At 35.3% G+C, this 16,491-nt stretch overlaps 1 long non-coding RNA gene across 2 annotated transcripts in view; it reads right to left on the bottom strand.

Annotated features, from left to right (window-relative positions):
- Positions 1-16,491, bottom strand: part of LOC138844874 (uncharacterized) — a 412,620-nt gene that overhangs the window by 394,079 nt on the left and 2,050 nt on the right. The window lies entirely within an intron of this gene.

Below are 16,491 nucleotides of genomic sequence, written 5' to 3'. Positions count from 1 at the left end.
CAATAGTACACTATATTATCACTAGACAATCTACAGATTATATATTATATCATAATACATTAATAATATATTATTGTATTAATATAGTGTATATTATTATAATATATTGGTATAGAATATTAATTTATTTTAATATTGAAATATATATTTATGTATTATATGTATTAAATTATATATTATTAATATATATTAATTATATAGATATATAGGACACAAAAGCCTCCACTGAGAGACTATTAGAAATCATTAAAGAGTTTGGTAAAGTGGTAAGATATAAATTCAATGCACAATAATCAATATAATCAATAGTCTTCGTATGTAAGACAATGCCATGGCTGAGAAAAAACTTTTAAGATCAATCCCATACAAAATACTTCCAAAAAGAGTTAAATTCCTTATAAATATATTTAACCAACAATGTCAATGATGTCTACAATGAAAATTATAAAACATGAAAAAATAGAAGACAAAACAAAAAAATGGAAAAATCTTCCATGTTCATGGATTGAAAGTATTAATATCATCAAAATGTCCATACTACCATATCAATTTACAAATTCAATGGAAATTTACAAATTCAATGGAATTCCAATCACAATATCAATGATATTCTTCTCAGATCTAGAAAAAATGATGCTAAAATTCATATGGCAACACAAGAGACACTGAATAGCTAAATAATCTTACACAACAAAAACAAAGCCAGAGGCATCACAATACCCAACATAGAGACATACAATCAAAATAGCCTGGTACTGGCACTAAAACAGACATGTAGACCAATGGAACAGAAAAGAAACTCCAGAAAGCAAATCACCCATTTACAAATAACTTATCTTTGACAAAGGAGATATAATCAATCCCTGGAACAAGAACAGTCTCTTCAACAAATGGTGCTGAGAAAACTGGATCTCTGCATGCAGTAGTATGAAACTAGACCCCTAACTTACACCTTACACAAAAATCCACTCAAAATGGGTCAAAGACCTAGATCAACAAACCGATGCCATCAAATTACTAGAGAACAATGTGGAAACAACAAGATATTGGCACAGGCAATGACTTCATGGAGATCTCAGAAGCACAGGCAATCACAGCCAAAATTGACAAATAGAATTACATCAAGTTAAGAAGCTTCTGCACTGCAAGAGAAACATTTAGCAAAGAGACAACCAACAGACTGGGAGAAAATATTTGTGAACTACACAACTGATAAAGGTTAATTATCCACAGTCTATAAAGAGCTCAAGAAACTCAACAACAACAAAGCAAACCATATAGTTAAGAAATGGGCTAAGGACTTGAACAGGTATTTTTCAAAAGAAATTCAAATGGGCAACAGACATATGAAAAAATGCTGAGGATCACTAGCCATTAAGGAAATACAAATCAAAACTATAATGAGGTTTCACCTCACTCAAGTAGAATAGTTTTCATATAGAAACTAACAAACAACAAATGCTGGTGAGGATGTGGGGGAAAAGGCACCCTAATCCACTGTTGGTGGGAATGTAAACTGGTGTAGCCACTGAGGAAAACAGTATGGAGATATCTTAGAAATCTGAATATAGAATTACCATATGATCTAGCCATCCCACTCCTGGGAATTTACCCAAACCAAAAGAAATCACCATATGAAAGTTATCTGTATCCCCATGTTCATTGCAGCATAATTCATGATAGCTAAGATATGGAACCAACCCAAATGTCCTTCAATTGTTGACTGAATAAAGAAATTATGGTACATATACATTAAGGAATAGCACTCAGCTGAAAAAAAAATGAATTCCTGTCTTTCACAACAAAATGTACACAACTAGAAACCACTATATGTAGTGAAATAAGCCATTCCCCAAAAGACAGATACCATAGGTTTTCTCTGATTAAAAGGTAACTATTTAATAGAGTATCTAAAACATAATGTATTGGAGTAAAACGGACTTTTTGAGATTCGATGATTGTTTACAGCCCTTGCCACTTCGCTGAGGAACAGTGTTTTAATTTTTCTTCATACTAACTGTTGAACTCTTTTACTTAGTATAGGGTTAAGCTTATGATCATTAATTAAACTGAAAGTAGGTCTTTGTAAAAATTAACAGCTGGAACCCAAGAGTGAGGGGGAGGAAGATTTGTAGCATTTGTTGGAGGCAAGGTAGGGTGGGAAGTATCACTATGTTCTCTAAATCTGTATATGTGAATTATATGAAACTTGTATAAGAAATGAAATTTAGAAAAAAAATAACACAAAAATAGATTAATAATCAGAAAATCACCAAGGATGCACATCTACAGAAGAAAGCATGTGAAAAGGTTGCAAAAGGGCTCTCATCTGCAAGTCAGAGAGAGGCCTCAGAGGAGCCCAACCTTTCTGGAAGCTTCATTTTTGGATTTCAAGTCTCCGGATCTGTGAGAAAATAAATTTCTCTTGTCTAAACAATGCAAACTGTGGCATTTTGTTATGTTAGCCCTAGAAAACTAAAACAGATATTTTCATAGCTTGAAAGTCTGGGACTTGGTATGGTAGTTTGGGTCTGATACAGTTGTTCTAAGATAAGCTCTTTCAACCTTTCTGCAGAACCGACGTTACTGCTTGACTTTCATAATAAAGGCACATTTTTTAACTCAAGCTCTGAAGGTATCTGATGTTGTTTCAGCCAGTTAGTCCCATTCTAGACATAGAAGAAACAATAAAACTGGTAACTTGAATCTGTAATAAATTCTTGCTCTTAACCTCAAAGAGAATCTCTTCTGTCATGTGTAACTACTTTATTCAAGGTCGAGCATAAAATTATTTGAAAAGCAGAGCAGTTTACTGCATTAGATCTAGACAATGAATACATAGGAAATAATTATATTTACTCACATCATTTTAAAATTATGAAATGCAGCTGCAGGATATAAGAATAGACCTGGAATCAGAGTTCTTCGGGTACAAAGGTATAGCCACTTGGCATTTCCTTCAAAATTCACAGAGCTAAACACTCAAGACCCTGCAGAAAAGTCTTCAAAGATAAATTTTCTTCTTTTTCAGGGCCTACCAAACTTCCTGCAATGTCCCAAAGAGCTCAATTTTTCTCCTTTTCCTCCATGGCATCCTCAGATCCTTCTACAAGTCATTCTTCACAAAGATATCCAAGAGCAATTCTGTATAATAGTTATAAAAGCTAAGAGCCACTTCTAGTCTTAGTTTGGAATTACAAAATTCTCCTTGGTCTGTGTTACTATGTCAGCCTCCCAGCAGTACAGTTGTCTCCTACCATAATATCTGAAATATCCCCTAATGATAGCAGGAATATGAATGGACAAAGTAGGGGGGAAATCAAAGATTTCCTGAAAAGCAGAAAATGGAGCAAAAAAGAAAGAAGGTGGTATTCAGTCTGATTTACTATGCACTACCTGGGGAAATGTATATAGATTACAGAAAATTGCTTTAAATATGACATATAACAATAGAATTGTAAAATAATTTTAAAAATAAATATCTCACTAAAAGTATTATATAATAGCTCCTAAATATTTACCTCCCAAAAGCACTGTTATTATTTAAACACTTAAAATAAATCTTAGAAGCATGGATTCTTTATTTCCAAATGATTTTTAACTGTAGTTATAAAACTTCTCTGAGTTTTTACTATATAATTCTTACCATCCTGAAAAATCCATTTCTCTCTCTTTTTAAAGATCGAAAAGGGACTTTGGTAGAAGCATATTTTGAAACCCTCCTGTAGGGCATAAAAATAATGATCCAATATCTTTTAAATTCTTTGGTGAATTCTATATATGTAATATTTCATGAAATGCAATAAACATAATTAAGAATTTTATTTATTGCCTCTGTTTTATATGTGAAAAGTGCTTGGTCTTTTTTTTTTTTTTCCCTACCACAAAAAGAACTAGATATTTCTAACATTTTAGATCATGACTAACAGAAATTAATCACCAAATGTAAACACGAACTTTGAGGTGCTGGCCAACAGGGGAACACAATTTATGCATGCATAAACTGCATGACAGTTTGAATAACAAAAAATTATAATGAAACATCATAACCTGTATCCAAATGTAGCTTAAAATATGAAAAGAAAAATCAGAATATATTTGAAATCACATTCTTTCCACTAAATAACTCCCAAATATTTTCTTGTTTTCTTTTTCTTAAGAGGAAATAATAATAATCTTAATGTTAATAATGATAATAATAATCATCTTAATAACTTCCTTTTCCAGATAACCAGATCTGATTTAACCAAGCATGATGAGATTTCTGGAGAAATGGCACATTTGTCTCAATTTTGCCATCTGTAGCAGGCAGGTAAAGATGAAAGCAAGTATCAGCTATAGAGACTGCTATTTTAACATATTTGTTATTGATGAGAACTCTTCTTATAAGTTTTCTAAATCCACATGTTTTCCTCATAGCAGTCGTATAGAATTAGTCATCTAATATAACTTTTTCACTAAAATATGTGCATATTAACAGCACACTTATTGAAAATAAATCATTTTATTTAAAGCATTACTTATTAAAGCCTCACAGAAAAACATTATTCTGAATATTTAAAAATGTATCGATACAAATACAATAAACAAGAGCCACTTTCTATCTATTACGGATCATCAACATCTGTTTCTTTGCTTCTAAACATCCATCTACAAGGCATTTCTTTTTTCATACATTTATTTATAAATTTATATGTTAAGGAAGTTGAAGAAGCAGTTTATTTAACAAATTTCTGCTATTAATGAATCCTTTTTAGCCACAGAGCTAGGTGCTGGCAATTTAATGATCACAAAGTCCATCTTTCAGAAGTTTGCAATCTATCATGTGTATCACATGAGAAAGCTACGAGTCATTTGATCACAGATTATTCATAGTATGTGAACTATGTGCCATGATGAAAAGGAATAATATACTGTAGGGAAAAGCCCACGTATTTCCAAGAAAGGAACACTCAACTTGAGTTTTAATGTATGAGTAATTGTTAAATAGAAAAAAGATAAAAGGGAGAACATTCTAGACACAGGTGGCAAGAAATGTAAAGAACCTAGGGTAGAAGAAAGCATAGTGAATTTGAGAGAGTGCTGAAAGTTCATCAGATCTACACACAGAAGACCATGGGAGAAAAGCGACCTGGTCAAGGAAAGCATGAAGCAATGCAGAATCTCACACCAGAAGTTCTCTTCCACTCTCAAAGAGAAAGCATTGAATAGTTGAGTCAGATCTGAGTTTCAGTGCAACTAAAAATAATAAGTGAACTTTTGCTACAGTCTAATGACAGATGATGACAGTTTGGGAAATGGTGATGGATCTGGAAATTGAAAAAGGGGGTGAAATTGGAAGAGGTAGAAGGTAGTAATCAGAACATATATCCTGGTTTGTAAAAGGGGTACGGTTAGAGAGAAGGACGAAGGTGATTCCCAGGTCCCTTCTTGCACAACATAATGAGTGGAGATGCCATTCACAAAGAGACAAAGCAGTAAAAGAGGGTCACATCTTGATCTATCATGGCAGATCATGGGAAAACTGAGTTTAAATGGCTTTAGGCCTTTTCATCAGTCAAAGTACATTCAGGAGACAGAAATCATACCATTAGTTTCAACAGAGAGAATTTAATATAACATGTAGTAACTAAATTAAAAACTATTAACTAAGCAAAGGGCAAAGAAAAAAACTGAGACACTACAAGAGTATAAACTTCAGGAAGCAGCTACCATTCTTCCAGATAAGAGAATAAAGATAACAGAGAGAAAATTTAAGATTTTAGAAGAAGGTCCTGGTAGACCTGAAAGTCTGACCTCAAAGATGGAGACACCTTTGTTGGCCTGGAGTGAGGTTTGCCGAGTGAAAGAAAGGGCTTTATAGACCTGGGACAAACACCTACATGGAGAGGGCAGCTGGTATTGGTTTCTCTTGAGTTTAGTCTACTTCTCCAAGTAGGGAAAAATGTGCAAGGAGATTTAGCTACCACTGTAGCAAGGAACCGCTGGTGCTGGTGTTGGGTGGTGAAGAAGTAACAACACTGAGAATAAACCCAAGCAGGAATCAAACACACATTTAATAAAGAAGAAGAAAAGAAAAGAGATGTTAAGTCTCTTCTACTATCTTCTCATATCCCACTAAAAGGAAGCCATCTAGTTAAAAAGAAATGGGATTCTGCTCACAGTATTAGAAAGTGGAACACTGAAAGGGTGAGTTTACTGCTGAGAGATAATAGCATAATACCTGACACAACATCTAGGTGCAAATGACAATCAGGCAGGGGAAATGTGATCGTGGAATTCATGTGTTGTCTGAGTTGGAAATACATAAATGTGAGAGAATATATACATGTGCGAGTCATTGCGTTACTGAAATCATGATGCTGGAGTAACACTGCCTGGGAGAGGGAAGAACTACTAGGCCTGTATCTTGAGAAAACTGACATTTGAATAGTCAAGGAAAGTTTTCTAGAGGAAACTTGGAAAATACGACCATAGTTGTTGGAGAAAAAAATAAAAGAAGGAGAATATTATATCAAATTAAAAACTGGGGAATAACGCTTAAAGAAGGGCAGATTCAACAGTATGAAAGCTGCTGAAAAGTCAAATTAAGTGATGACTGCAAAACAACTCTAAAGTTTAGAGACCTGTAGATCTTGGCAAATATAGAAAGAACTACATGGGTGGTAATATGAGAAAAAGCTGACAAGTGAATTGAGAGATGAACAGAGTCAAGGAAATTGAGGAAGCAGGAAAAGACAAAATTCCATAATAAGGCTATGAATGAACAAGACAATGTGAAATCCAGTGGGAATATGGAATAAAGAAGGCAAGCTTCTTGGTTTGATTTATACATTTAATGAAATTATCCAAATGCAAAACAGTTGCATATATAAGATAATGAAGAAAAATTTGGGAAGGGAAGGCACTCAAGAAGGTATATTTTCTAGTTCTGGAAGAAGTAAAATTTTAAGGCGCAACTGGATGGAATGCTATAAACATAAAATACTCCTGAAAATAGGGAGCACTGTTTCCTTTTTAAATTTTTCAAACTAGAAGGCAGACCACAGACTAAGCAAAAGAGTAGTGCATGTATAAAGAATATATTGTATCAAATTTCTCACATCAGCCAAAAGAATACAGATCTATCCCTCCAGTCCTTATGCAATTTAAGAATAAATTGAACCCTGGTGATAGAAGATCTGTATACTGAAAAGTTTAACATTTTGTGGAAAGCAATTGAAGAAGAAACAAATAATTGGAAAAATATGTTCATGGATTGGAAGAAATAATATTTTTGAAATATACATCCTATCCAAAATAATATACAGATTCAGTAGAATTGTTATCAAAATTTCAATACAATTTTTTCATAGAAATGGTAAAGCAATCCTAATATTCATCAGCGAATGTCAAAAATCCCCAGATAGTAAAGGCAGTCATTATTGAAAGGAATAAAGCTGTAGGCATCAGATGCTTTGATTTCACACTACAAGGATAGAGTAATTACAGAATCATGGTCCTGGCTTAGACACATGTATCCATGAACAGAAATGAATCTATTCATGTGTGGTCAGTTGATTTTTGACAAAAGTGTCAAGAACATACAATAGGAAAAATGGCTTTGTGAAAGCTGTATATACATATACAGAAGAATGAAACTGAATGCTGATCTAACAGTATATGCAAAAATAGACTAGATATGGATTAAAGACTTAAGTATATAACCTGAGACTTCAAAGTATAACATGTGGCAGGCAGAGGGGAGAACTATATGACATTCATTAGAACATTTAGTATAGAAAGACTTTAAAGGTGTTGAGAAGGTAGAATTTTCAAAATTTATTTTTTATTCTTGTTTCTCTAGGGAAGAACCTACTTGCATAAGGACTGGAGGGATAGATCTGTACTCTGACTTTTTTGGATAGTTCATTGTTAGTATACAGAGCTACAACTGACTTTTATGTGTTGATTTTATACCCTGAAATTTTACTAAATATATTTATTAGTTTGAATAGTTTTTGGTGAAATCTTTGTCTTGCCCAACTGCTCTGCCAAGGACTTCCCATACAATGTAGAATAGACGTGGCAAGAGTGGGCATTCTTTTCTTATCCCAGATTTTAGAGGACAGTATTTCAATCTCACCATCGGGCATAATGTGAGCTCAATTATAATAACTCATTGACCTTTTCCAATTCCAGAAAACTTAAACTCCTGCTTACATGAAGAACTTGCCTACATCCTGTGAGCTGGGTGGTCCTGGTTCCTAGGACCATCCTTCAGAAACTTGGCCTGAGGGGATAGCAGGCTATAAATCAAATGTGCTACCACTCACCTAATCAGAAATGTAATTTCAGATTTTTTCAATGTTATCTAGCTTCACAGATTCTGTTTACTAGGCAATATAAAAAGGTTTCTCTAAAATCACCCCCTCAATTTTACCTCTAGCCTTATAATTTCATTATGATTACTGAGAACACACAAAGTTGCTCAAAATTAGATAAGATTGTTCTTTGGTTTGAGTTCCTGATATGGTATTTATTGCTATCCAACTCTCCTTTTTCTGACTCTTCTTTTGCCTTAATGATTCCTAGATAAAATAAGGTAAATGAAGTTAATTCTACTTGAAAATTAGCTTTTTGCCTTTTGTTCTGTATGTTACCTTATCCTAGGTATTCACATATTCCATAAGAAGTAATTGTTCCTAATTTTTTAAAAAAAAAAAAAAAAAAAAGATCACTTTACTACTCCACATAAAGGCAATAGATTTTACTTATAGGAAGTAAAAAAATCCTACTCAGTGATCAGTGACAAATTCATGATTTTGTCTCCTTGTACTAATACTGGTTCCTTCTCTTGTTTTCTTATCTTTAAACTATTATCTTCTAAAGTCATAAAATATTTCCTAACAAGAAAACAACAAAATGTTGATATTTTTAACTTTACTACAAATTGTTACATGCTACACAGACACATGAAATTTGCAGGGTTCCAAAAAAAATGCTGTCTTTTTATTGGCAAAATGCAATTACACAACTAATTGGCTGTTATATTGCAGGGTGATACAAGTTTGGCCCACAGCTCTGCTCCTGCTGGCAATGTAGGAGCTGGTCTACTTGTGCACCCCCTTCAATATGTTTTGTTATTTAAGCCAAGAGAATGGTCACTCAGTTGATGTGCTTGGCAACTCCAAGACACAGATGCTGGGCTCTCACGTTTATCTTTTTTCCAACAGGAGCAATATGGAAATAAGTGCCTAATTTCTTGGCTAAGAACCAATCATACCTCTTACTGGGTTTGGTTGTGGGATTTTGCGGCAGGCACAAACTTATCTTTGTGCTAGTTACATATTAAATGGCTGAACATTGCTTCTGATTAATTGTGATGCTGAACTCCTTACAGATTCATTTTAATTACACATATTTCTTTACTGGATAACTCCAGTACTCTATCCATTTTATACCCTAGCCTATTATTTAATGGTATTTATGCCCCTAAAGTTTTATCACCCTTCAGAAGTAATGAATTAAGTATAAAATATAGAAAATGTATATCACAATATGGCTAAGTCTAATTCATTTATTGAAGATACAATGTAATCATCAAAATGTCCATACTCACTTTGGACCAAAGATCAGTTATAGTCTTTTAAATGAAAGATCATATAAGTTACTTGCTGGACGGGGAGGGGTATACAGAAACAAATTATTACCAAAAATGTCCAAGGACCATAACTGGGTCTGCTCTTTTAATAAATTAATAAGTATATTCTGAAATGGTGACACAAGAAAGGAGCAACTAATTTGCAGGGGGTTTAGCATTTGGGCTCTGGAAAGTACCACCTAAGTGGTAAGGACAGATATACTAAAGGAGGAAGTGGAGTAGGGGAGTTTCAGATTATATTTTTATGACAGCTTCTAGGTTTGAAAGATGCTTATATACCACCCTGAGGAATTCTGGCTTTATTCTTATACTGTAGGCAGTGGAAACCCCTGAACGTTGTGGAAAAAAAAGTTTATATGGTAACTTTGTGCTTGGAAAAATAACTTTGAGAGTATGGGAGACATATAAGCTTTAAGGTGATAGAGAGGACATTCCAATAGAAAAATCAATATCAGCAGGGTAAGAGAGAGCTAATAAGACTTTCAGTTAAGACAACAGTAGTAAAAAGGATGGTAATTAGCAAGGTTTCCAAAAATATTTTAAGAATCGGTATTACTGAGAACAGTTTGCTGAATGCTTTTTTCATGACACCTTTTTTGCATTCCAACTCTGCCTGAACAACTCGAAGAATAGAAGAAACCTAACATTAGGTCCAGAAATAAATCAGAATACTCTTCAGAGCGTGAATTCTCTTGAGAGACCAATAACAGCATTCTGGTGTCTGGGAAGCCTAGAGAGGAGAGGAGACAGTTTGAGCCTGCAGGCACCAGTGGTCTGTAGGGAAGATTACCCTGCCAGTCCCCACAGGAGAAGTCTGTCTTCACTCCTGCACCCACCCCCTTTCCACCAGAAGGCCTGAGACCTGGGAGCCAAAATGAGAGGGGAGGTATCAGTGTTAACAACCCTTTTGCAATTAACTTGCTAAAACAAAGATAAAGGCAATATTAGTTTCGAGTATTTGGTATAGCCTCAAAAGCCACCACCACTTTGCTTCCTAAGTAATTCTTGAATAACAGAGAAAATAAAAATCACTCCAAAATTAACCAAAAACCTAAACCCTATCAAAGTATAAGGTACGAAAATAAAGCTGTGTGAATAAGAATGTTTTTAGCTAGACAGTGTTTTGTTTAGAAAGACTGAAAATGAATCATGTATGTAATATGAATGCCATATGTAAAGATAGAACAGAGGGAAATTAGTAAAGTACTCTCAGTTGAAACAGAAAAAAGACAAAACAAGATAAAATTGTAAAAGAACAAATGAAAGCAAATTCTAGTTATTTGAAAATAAGCAGAAAAACTATTCTTGATAAGTCTGATAAAATCCAAAGGAAAACCCAAATAAACAACTAATAGAGTATTAATAGATATGTAATCACAGATACAGAACATGCTAAACATATCAGGAAAAAACACTTTATGTAACTTGATAGCAGTAAGTTTGAAAATCTAAAGGAACTGTAAAATATTTTTTGAGAATTTGCAAAATCAACCCAAGACACATTAAAAAATCTGACAAAGCAATTATGGTGGGAACTGGAAAATTTTCTTAGATACAAAAAAGTTCATTAACTTTTGTAGCTGATATCTATTTCAACTTAAATAACAAATACGTCTTTTAAACTCTTAAAAGATACAAAAATATTCTACTTTCCAAACTCATTTTATCTACTTATCATGTTGACATCTTAACTATGTTCAAACAAACACAAATTATATAATTTACTTTATAAATAAAATGTGAAATCTCTAAATCAGATTCAAATTCTAAATAAAATTCAATTAGGTTCAGTAAATATGTCAATAAATGATAACCTCTAGTTCAGTAAATATGTCAATATATGATAACCAAGTGGAGAATTCTGGAAATGAAAGATGTTTCAACATCTCTCTTATTTCAAGTTATGGTTTTAAAGCATTAAAACTTATTAGATTACTATAACAAAAGAATAAAGAATAAAACATTAAAATTTCAAAATACTTAGGAAGGTATTTTCTCCAACTATCTACGATTATTATGCCATTTCAAGGTAAAACAATGAGCAAAGGGAATATAAATATGACAATTACTATTTTCTAGGAATATCAAAATATCAAAATTTCAGATACTTGATTACTTCTGTTCAAATATTAATGAGAAATAGAAAACTTGAAAATACAAGATACATATTTAAAAACAAATAATTATCTTTTAGAGATTTTAATAAAGCACTTACAAACATAACAAATATGCAAAAGCCCATAGACTTTCTATATTAACCAGAAGCACTTTGAAATAGGATTGGGCAGAAAAAGACAACTTCTCTCAGCAAGACTGAAAGCAACATATTACACCAAACAAAAATATAACAACTATTCACCAAACTTTATTAAAAGAAAAAAAAGCCTGAATGATTAGAGAGAAATATCTTTCTGAAAAGAACAAGTATCATTAAAAATGTTAATAATACACAGATTATCAATTTCAGTAAGATGCTCAAAGTCTGATTTAAGAGAGAAGAGTGATTTTAAACTTGACATGGAGAATATAAGTGAATATTTTACAAATAATTTAAAAATAAGAATGACAGTAAATAGCAATTTTATTTATCTTGAAATAAACTGTTGGCTTTGCAAGCACAAAAAAATATTAACAGTATCCCAACTCATTTTTCAAACCTTTCACATATCTAAATTGTAGCTATATCAGATACACAAAAATATATAACCTCACTCATAATGTAAATGTAAAACTTCTAAATAAAATGTGGACAAATCTCACTGACTAACAATATCAATATTTCAAAACCAAATGGAGTATTCTGGAAAGAAGAAAATATGAAAAGATATCTCAACATTAAGAAATAGCCATGAGGGGCCAGCGCCATGGTTCACTTGGTTAATCCTCCACTTTCAGCGCCGGCATCCCATATGGGTGCCGGGTTCTTGTCCCGGTTTCTCCTCTTCCAGTCCAGCTCTCTGCTGTGGCACGGGAGGGCAGTGGAGGATGGCCCAAGTGCTTGGGCCCCTGCAGCCACATGGGAGACCAGGAGGAAGCTCCTGGCTCCTGGCTTTGGATGGGCACAGCTCCGGCCGTGGCTGCCATTTAGGGAGTGAACCAATGGAAGGAAAATCTTTCTCTCTGTCTCTCTCTCTCTGTCTATAACTGTACCTCTCAAACAAACAAAAAAAAAAATACTTATAATACAAATGATAACGGTGACACATAGAAGCAGGCTTAAAGGGGCCGGCGCTGTGGCACAGAGGGATAAAGACCTGGCCTGAAATGTGGGCATCCCATATGGGCACCGGTTCTGGTCCCAGCTGATCCCCTTCCAATCCAGCTCTCTGCTATGGCCTGGGAAATCAGTAGAAAATGGCCCAAGACCTTGGGCCCCTGCACCCACATGGGAGACCCGGGAGAAGCTCCTGGCTCCTGGCTTTAGATCGGTGCAGCTCCCGCCATTGCGGCCATCTAGGAAGTGAACCAGCGGATGGAACACCTCTCTCTCTGTCTCTACCTCTCTCTGTAACTCTTTCAAATAAATAAAATAAATCTTAAAAAACAAAACAAGTAGGCTTATAATTCATTAATAATATAACATATATCTCAGAAAAAGGGAATATGTATAAAAGTTCTGTAACCAGAATCAACCCCCCCCTACCAAATAAATATGAGTCACATGAAGAAATCATTGTTATAACAATTACAACATACATAATACTTCCAACACAAAACAGGTGGAAAGAAATTTGTGTCCAGGGCCTGTGTAGATCTGAACTGAGACACTAAAAGGCTACATGAATAAAAATATTCAAGAAACAGAGAAGCTCTCAAAATGCCTTTGAATGATTTTAAATCCTAAAATTAAATTATATTGGTATAGGATAACCAGTTCCCCTAAATGCCTACCAGAGGTATAAATATACATTGCTCTACAGAGAAATAAATCATCCTGGCACCAAAGTATTCTTTAGTTTCTCATATACTTCATCTAGTAACCAATCAAAACTAACAGTGCACATGATAAAAACAAGATATTAAGAGTAAAAAACTGACAAAAACTCAATTTGGTTCACTGAAGACTTAGACTTTGAAAGAACTATATATAACATGGGCCGGCGCCACGGCTCACTAGGCTAATCCTCCGCCTAGCAGCGCCGGCACACCGGGTTCTAGTCCCGGTCGGGGCGCCGGATTCTGTCCTGGTTGCCCCTCTTCCAGGCCAGCTCTCTGCTGTGACCTGGGAGTGCAGTGGAGGATGGCCCAGGTCCTTGGGCCCTGCACCCCATGGGAGACCAGGAAAAGCACCTGGCTCCTGGCTCCTGCCATCGGATCAGCGCGGTGCGCTGGCTGCGGCGGCCATTGGAGGGTGAACCAACGGCAAAAGGAAGACCTTTCTCTCTGTCTCTCTCTCTCTCACTGTCCACTCTGCCTGTCAAAAAAAAAAAAAAAACAAAACTATATATAACATATATTCAAGAAAAGATGGCATAGAATTAAACTTTTGACAAAAGATTCAGAAATTAGAAAAGTAATAACTAAATGAAAATTTAAAGAACAAAACAGCCACAATTAATTATTTAATAAGTAACTTATTAGCATTTAAGAACAACCAAATAAAGAATTAGTGAATGGAAGATAAATCAGAATAAAATATCCCCAAAAAAAAAAAAAAACAAAAAAAAAAACAGAAAGTTATAGAAGTTAACCAAGAAGAGTCAGAGATAGAGGGCCAGGGAACATTTAACAACTGTATAATTAGCATCCCCAGAGGAAGACAGAAAACAAAGCAGAAATAATGTATGAAGATTTATGTTTTTAGCTTTTTTCAAAACTGATATCAAAGGTATCAAAAATATTAAACCAAATATTCAAGAAATACCTATATATAGCATGCAAGACTTTAAAAATTCTATAGATGTGTATTTAAAGTCCCGGGCCACAAAAAAGACAATTTCATAGCAGCCATAAATGTCAGTATATAGGACTGTCTAAGGGTAACTTAACACTGAAAAGTAACCCCACAAATGAAAAGATGAAGTCACAAGACAACAAGCATCTTGAAAGGAAACAACTGCCAAACTAGAGGACTATACCATGAAAAAGATATCCAAAATGAGAAATCTACACGCAAGCCAAAAGTTGGAGAATTTCTCTACCAAACCTATTCTACAGGAAATACTAAAGAACATTCTTCAAAAAGATAAGTGATCACAGACAGAAGTTCAGATATGTAAGAAAAAATAAACAAAACCCATACATAGGTGAATTTAAGAGAATATTGACTATATAAAGCAAGAACAATGTGTTCTAGAATACTAAAAATACATGAAATAAAATGTGAAACAAAAATAGAACACCACTGGTAAGCATATGGAATATACTAAAGTGCTTTAATATTCCTGCATTACCTAACAAGAGGTGAAAAATGCTTATAGGGGCAGGCACCATTGCGTAGCTGCAGTGTCAGCTTCCCATACAGGCGCCAGTTCTAGTCTTGGTTGCTCCACTTTTGATCCATGCTCTTTTCTATGGCCTGGAAAAACAGTAGAAAATGGCCCAAGTCCTTGGGCCCCTTCACCCTTGTGGGAGAGCTGGAAGAAGCTCCTGGCTCCTGGCTTCAGATCAGCCTAGCTCTGGCTGTTGTGGCCATTTGGGGAGTGAATCAGCAGGTGGAAGACCTCTCTCTCTCTCTCCCCCCTCTCTCTCTCTCCCTCCCTCTCTCTCTCCCTCTCTCCCCCTCCCCCTCTCTCTCTCTCTCCCCCTCTCTATCTCTCTCCCCCTCCCCCCCTCTCTCTCCCTCTCTCTCTCCCCCTCCCCCTCTCTCTCTCTCCCCCTCTCTCTCTCTCCCCCTCTCTCTCTCTCCCCCTCCCCCTCTCTCTCTCCCCCTCCCCCCCCTCTCCCCCTCCCTCTCTCTCTCTCCCCCTCCCCCTCTCTCTCTCCCCCTCCCCCCCCTCTCCCCCTCCCCCTCTCTCTCTCCCCCTCCCCCTCTCTCTCTCCCCCTCCCCCTCTCTCTCTCCCCTTCCCCCCTCTCTCTTTCTCTTTCTCTCTCTCTCTCTCTTTCCCTCTCTGTATGCCTTTCAAATAAATAATAAATTTTAAAAAAGAAAGCTTATATTAGATTTTGATAAGGACAAATGGTTTATTCTATTAGGATAATAAGAGAATAAGAAAAATACAAAACTACCAACCTAATAGGAGGAGAAAAAATGAATATTAAAAATAACCCTCAGTTCATAAATTGGAAAGAAAGAAAAGAGAACAATCAATTGACGGAACAAATACAAATAAAATAATGTGACAGTAGGCTTAAACTCAAATATATCACCAATTACATAGCTGTAAATAAATAAAAGACTACTTTAATTAAAAGATAATAGTTGTCAGGATGGATTAAAAATAACCAAAAATCATCATATATTTCTTGGAAGAAAAATTAAAAAACACAGAGATAAAGAAAATACATATATATATATATAAATATATTTTTTTTTATTTGACAGGTAGAATTATAGACAGTGAGAGAGAGACAGAGAGAAAGGTCTTCCTTCCATTGGTTCACTCCCCTAATGGCCGCCATTGTGCCGGTCTGAAGCCCAGAGGCAAGTGCTTCCTCCTGGTCTCCCATGGGGTGCAGGGGCCCAAGGACCTGGGCCATCCTCCACTGCCCTCCCGGGCCACAGCAGAGAGCTGGACTGGAAGAGGGGCAACTGGGACTAGTATGCAACACCCCAACCGGGACTAGACCTGGGATGCCAGCACCACAGGCAGAGGATTAGCCAGGTGAGCCATGGCACCGGCCAAAAAATTATACTTTGTAAGCATTAACCAGAGACACTGGTTAAGCAAATTAATGGCAGACAAAA

The sequence above is a fragment of the Oryctolagus cuniculus genome, chromosome 13 (genome assembly GCF_964237555.1).
Source record: "Oryctolagus cuniculus chromosome 13, mOryCun1.1, whole genome shotgun sequence".
NCBI lineage: Eukaryota > Metazoa > Chordata > Mammalia > Lagomorpha > Leporidae > Oryctolagus > Oryctolagus cuniculus.
This window is presented reverse-complemented; position numbering and strand designations above follow the sequence as displayed.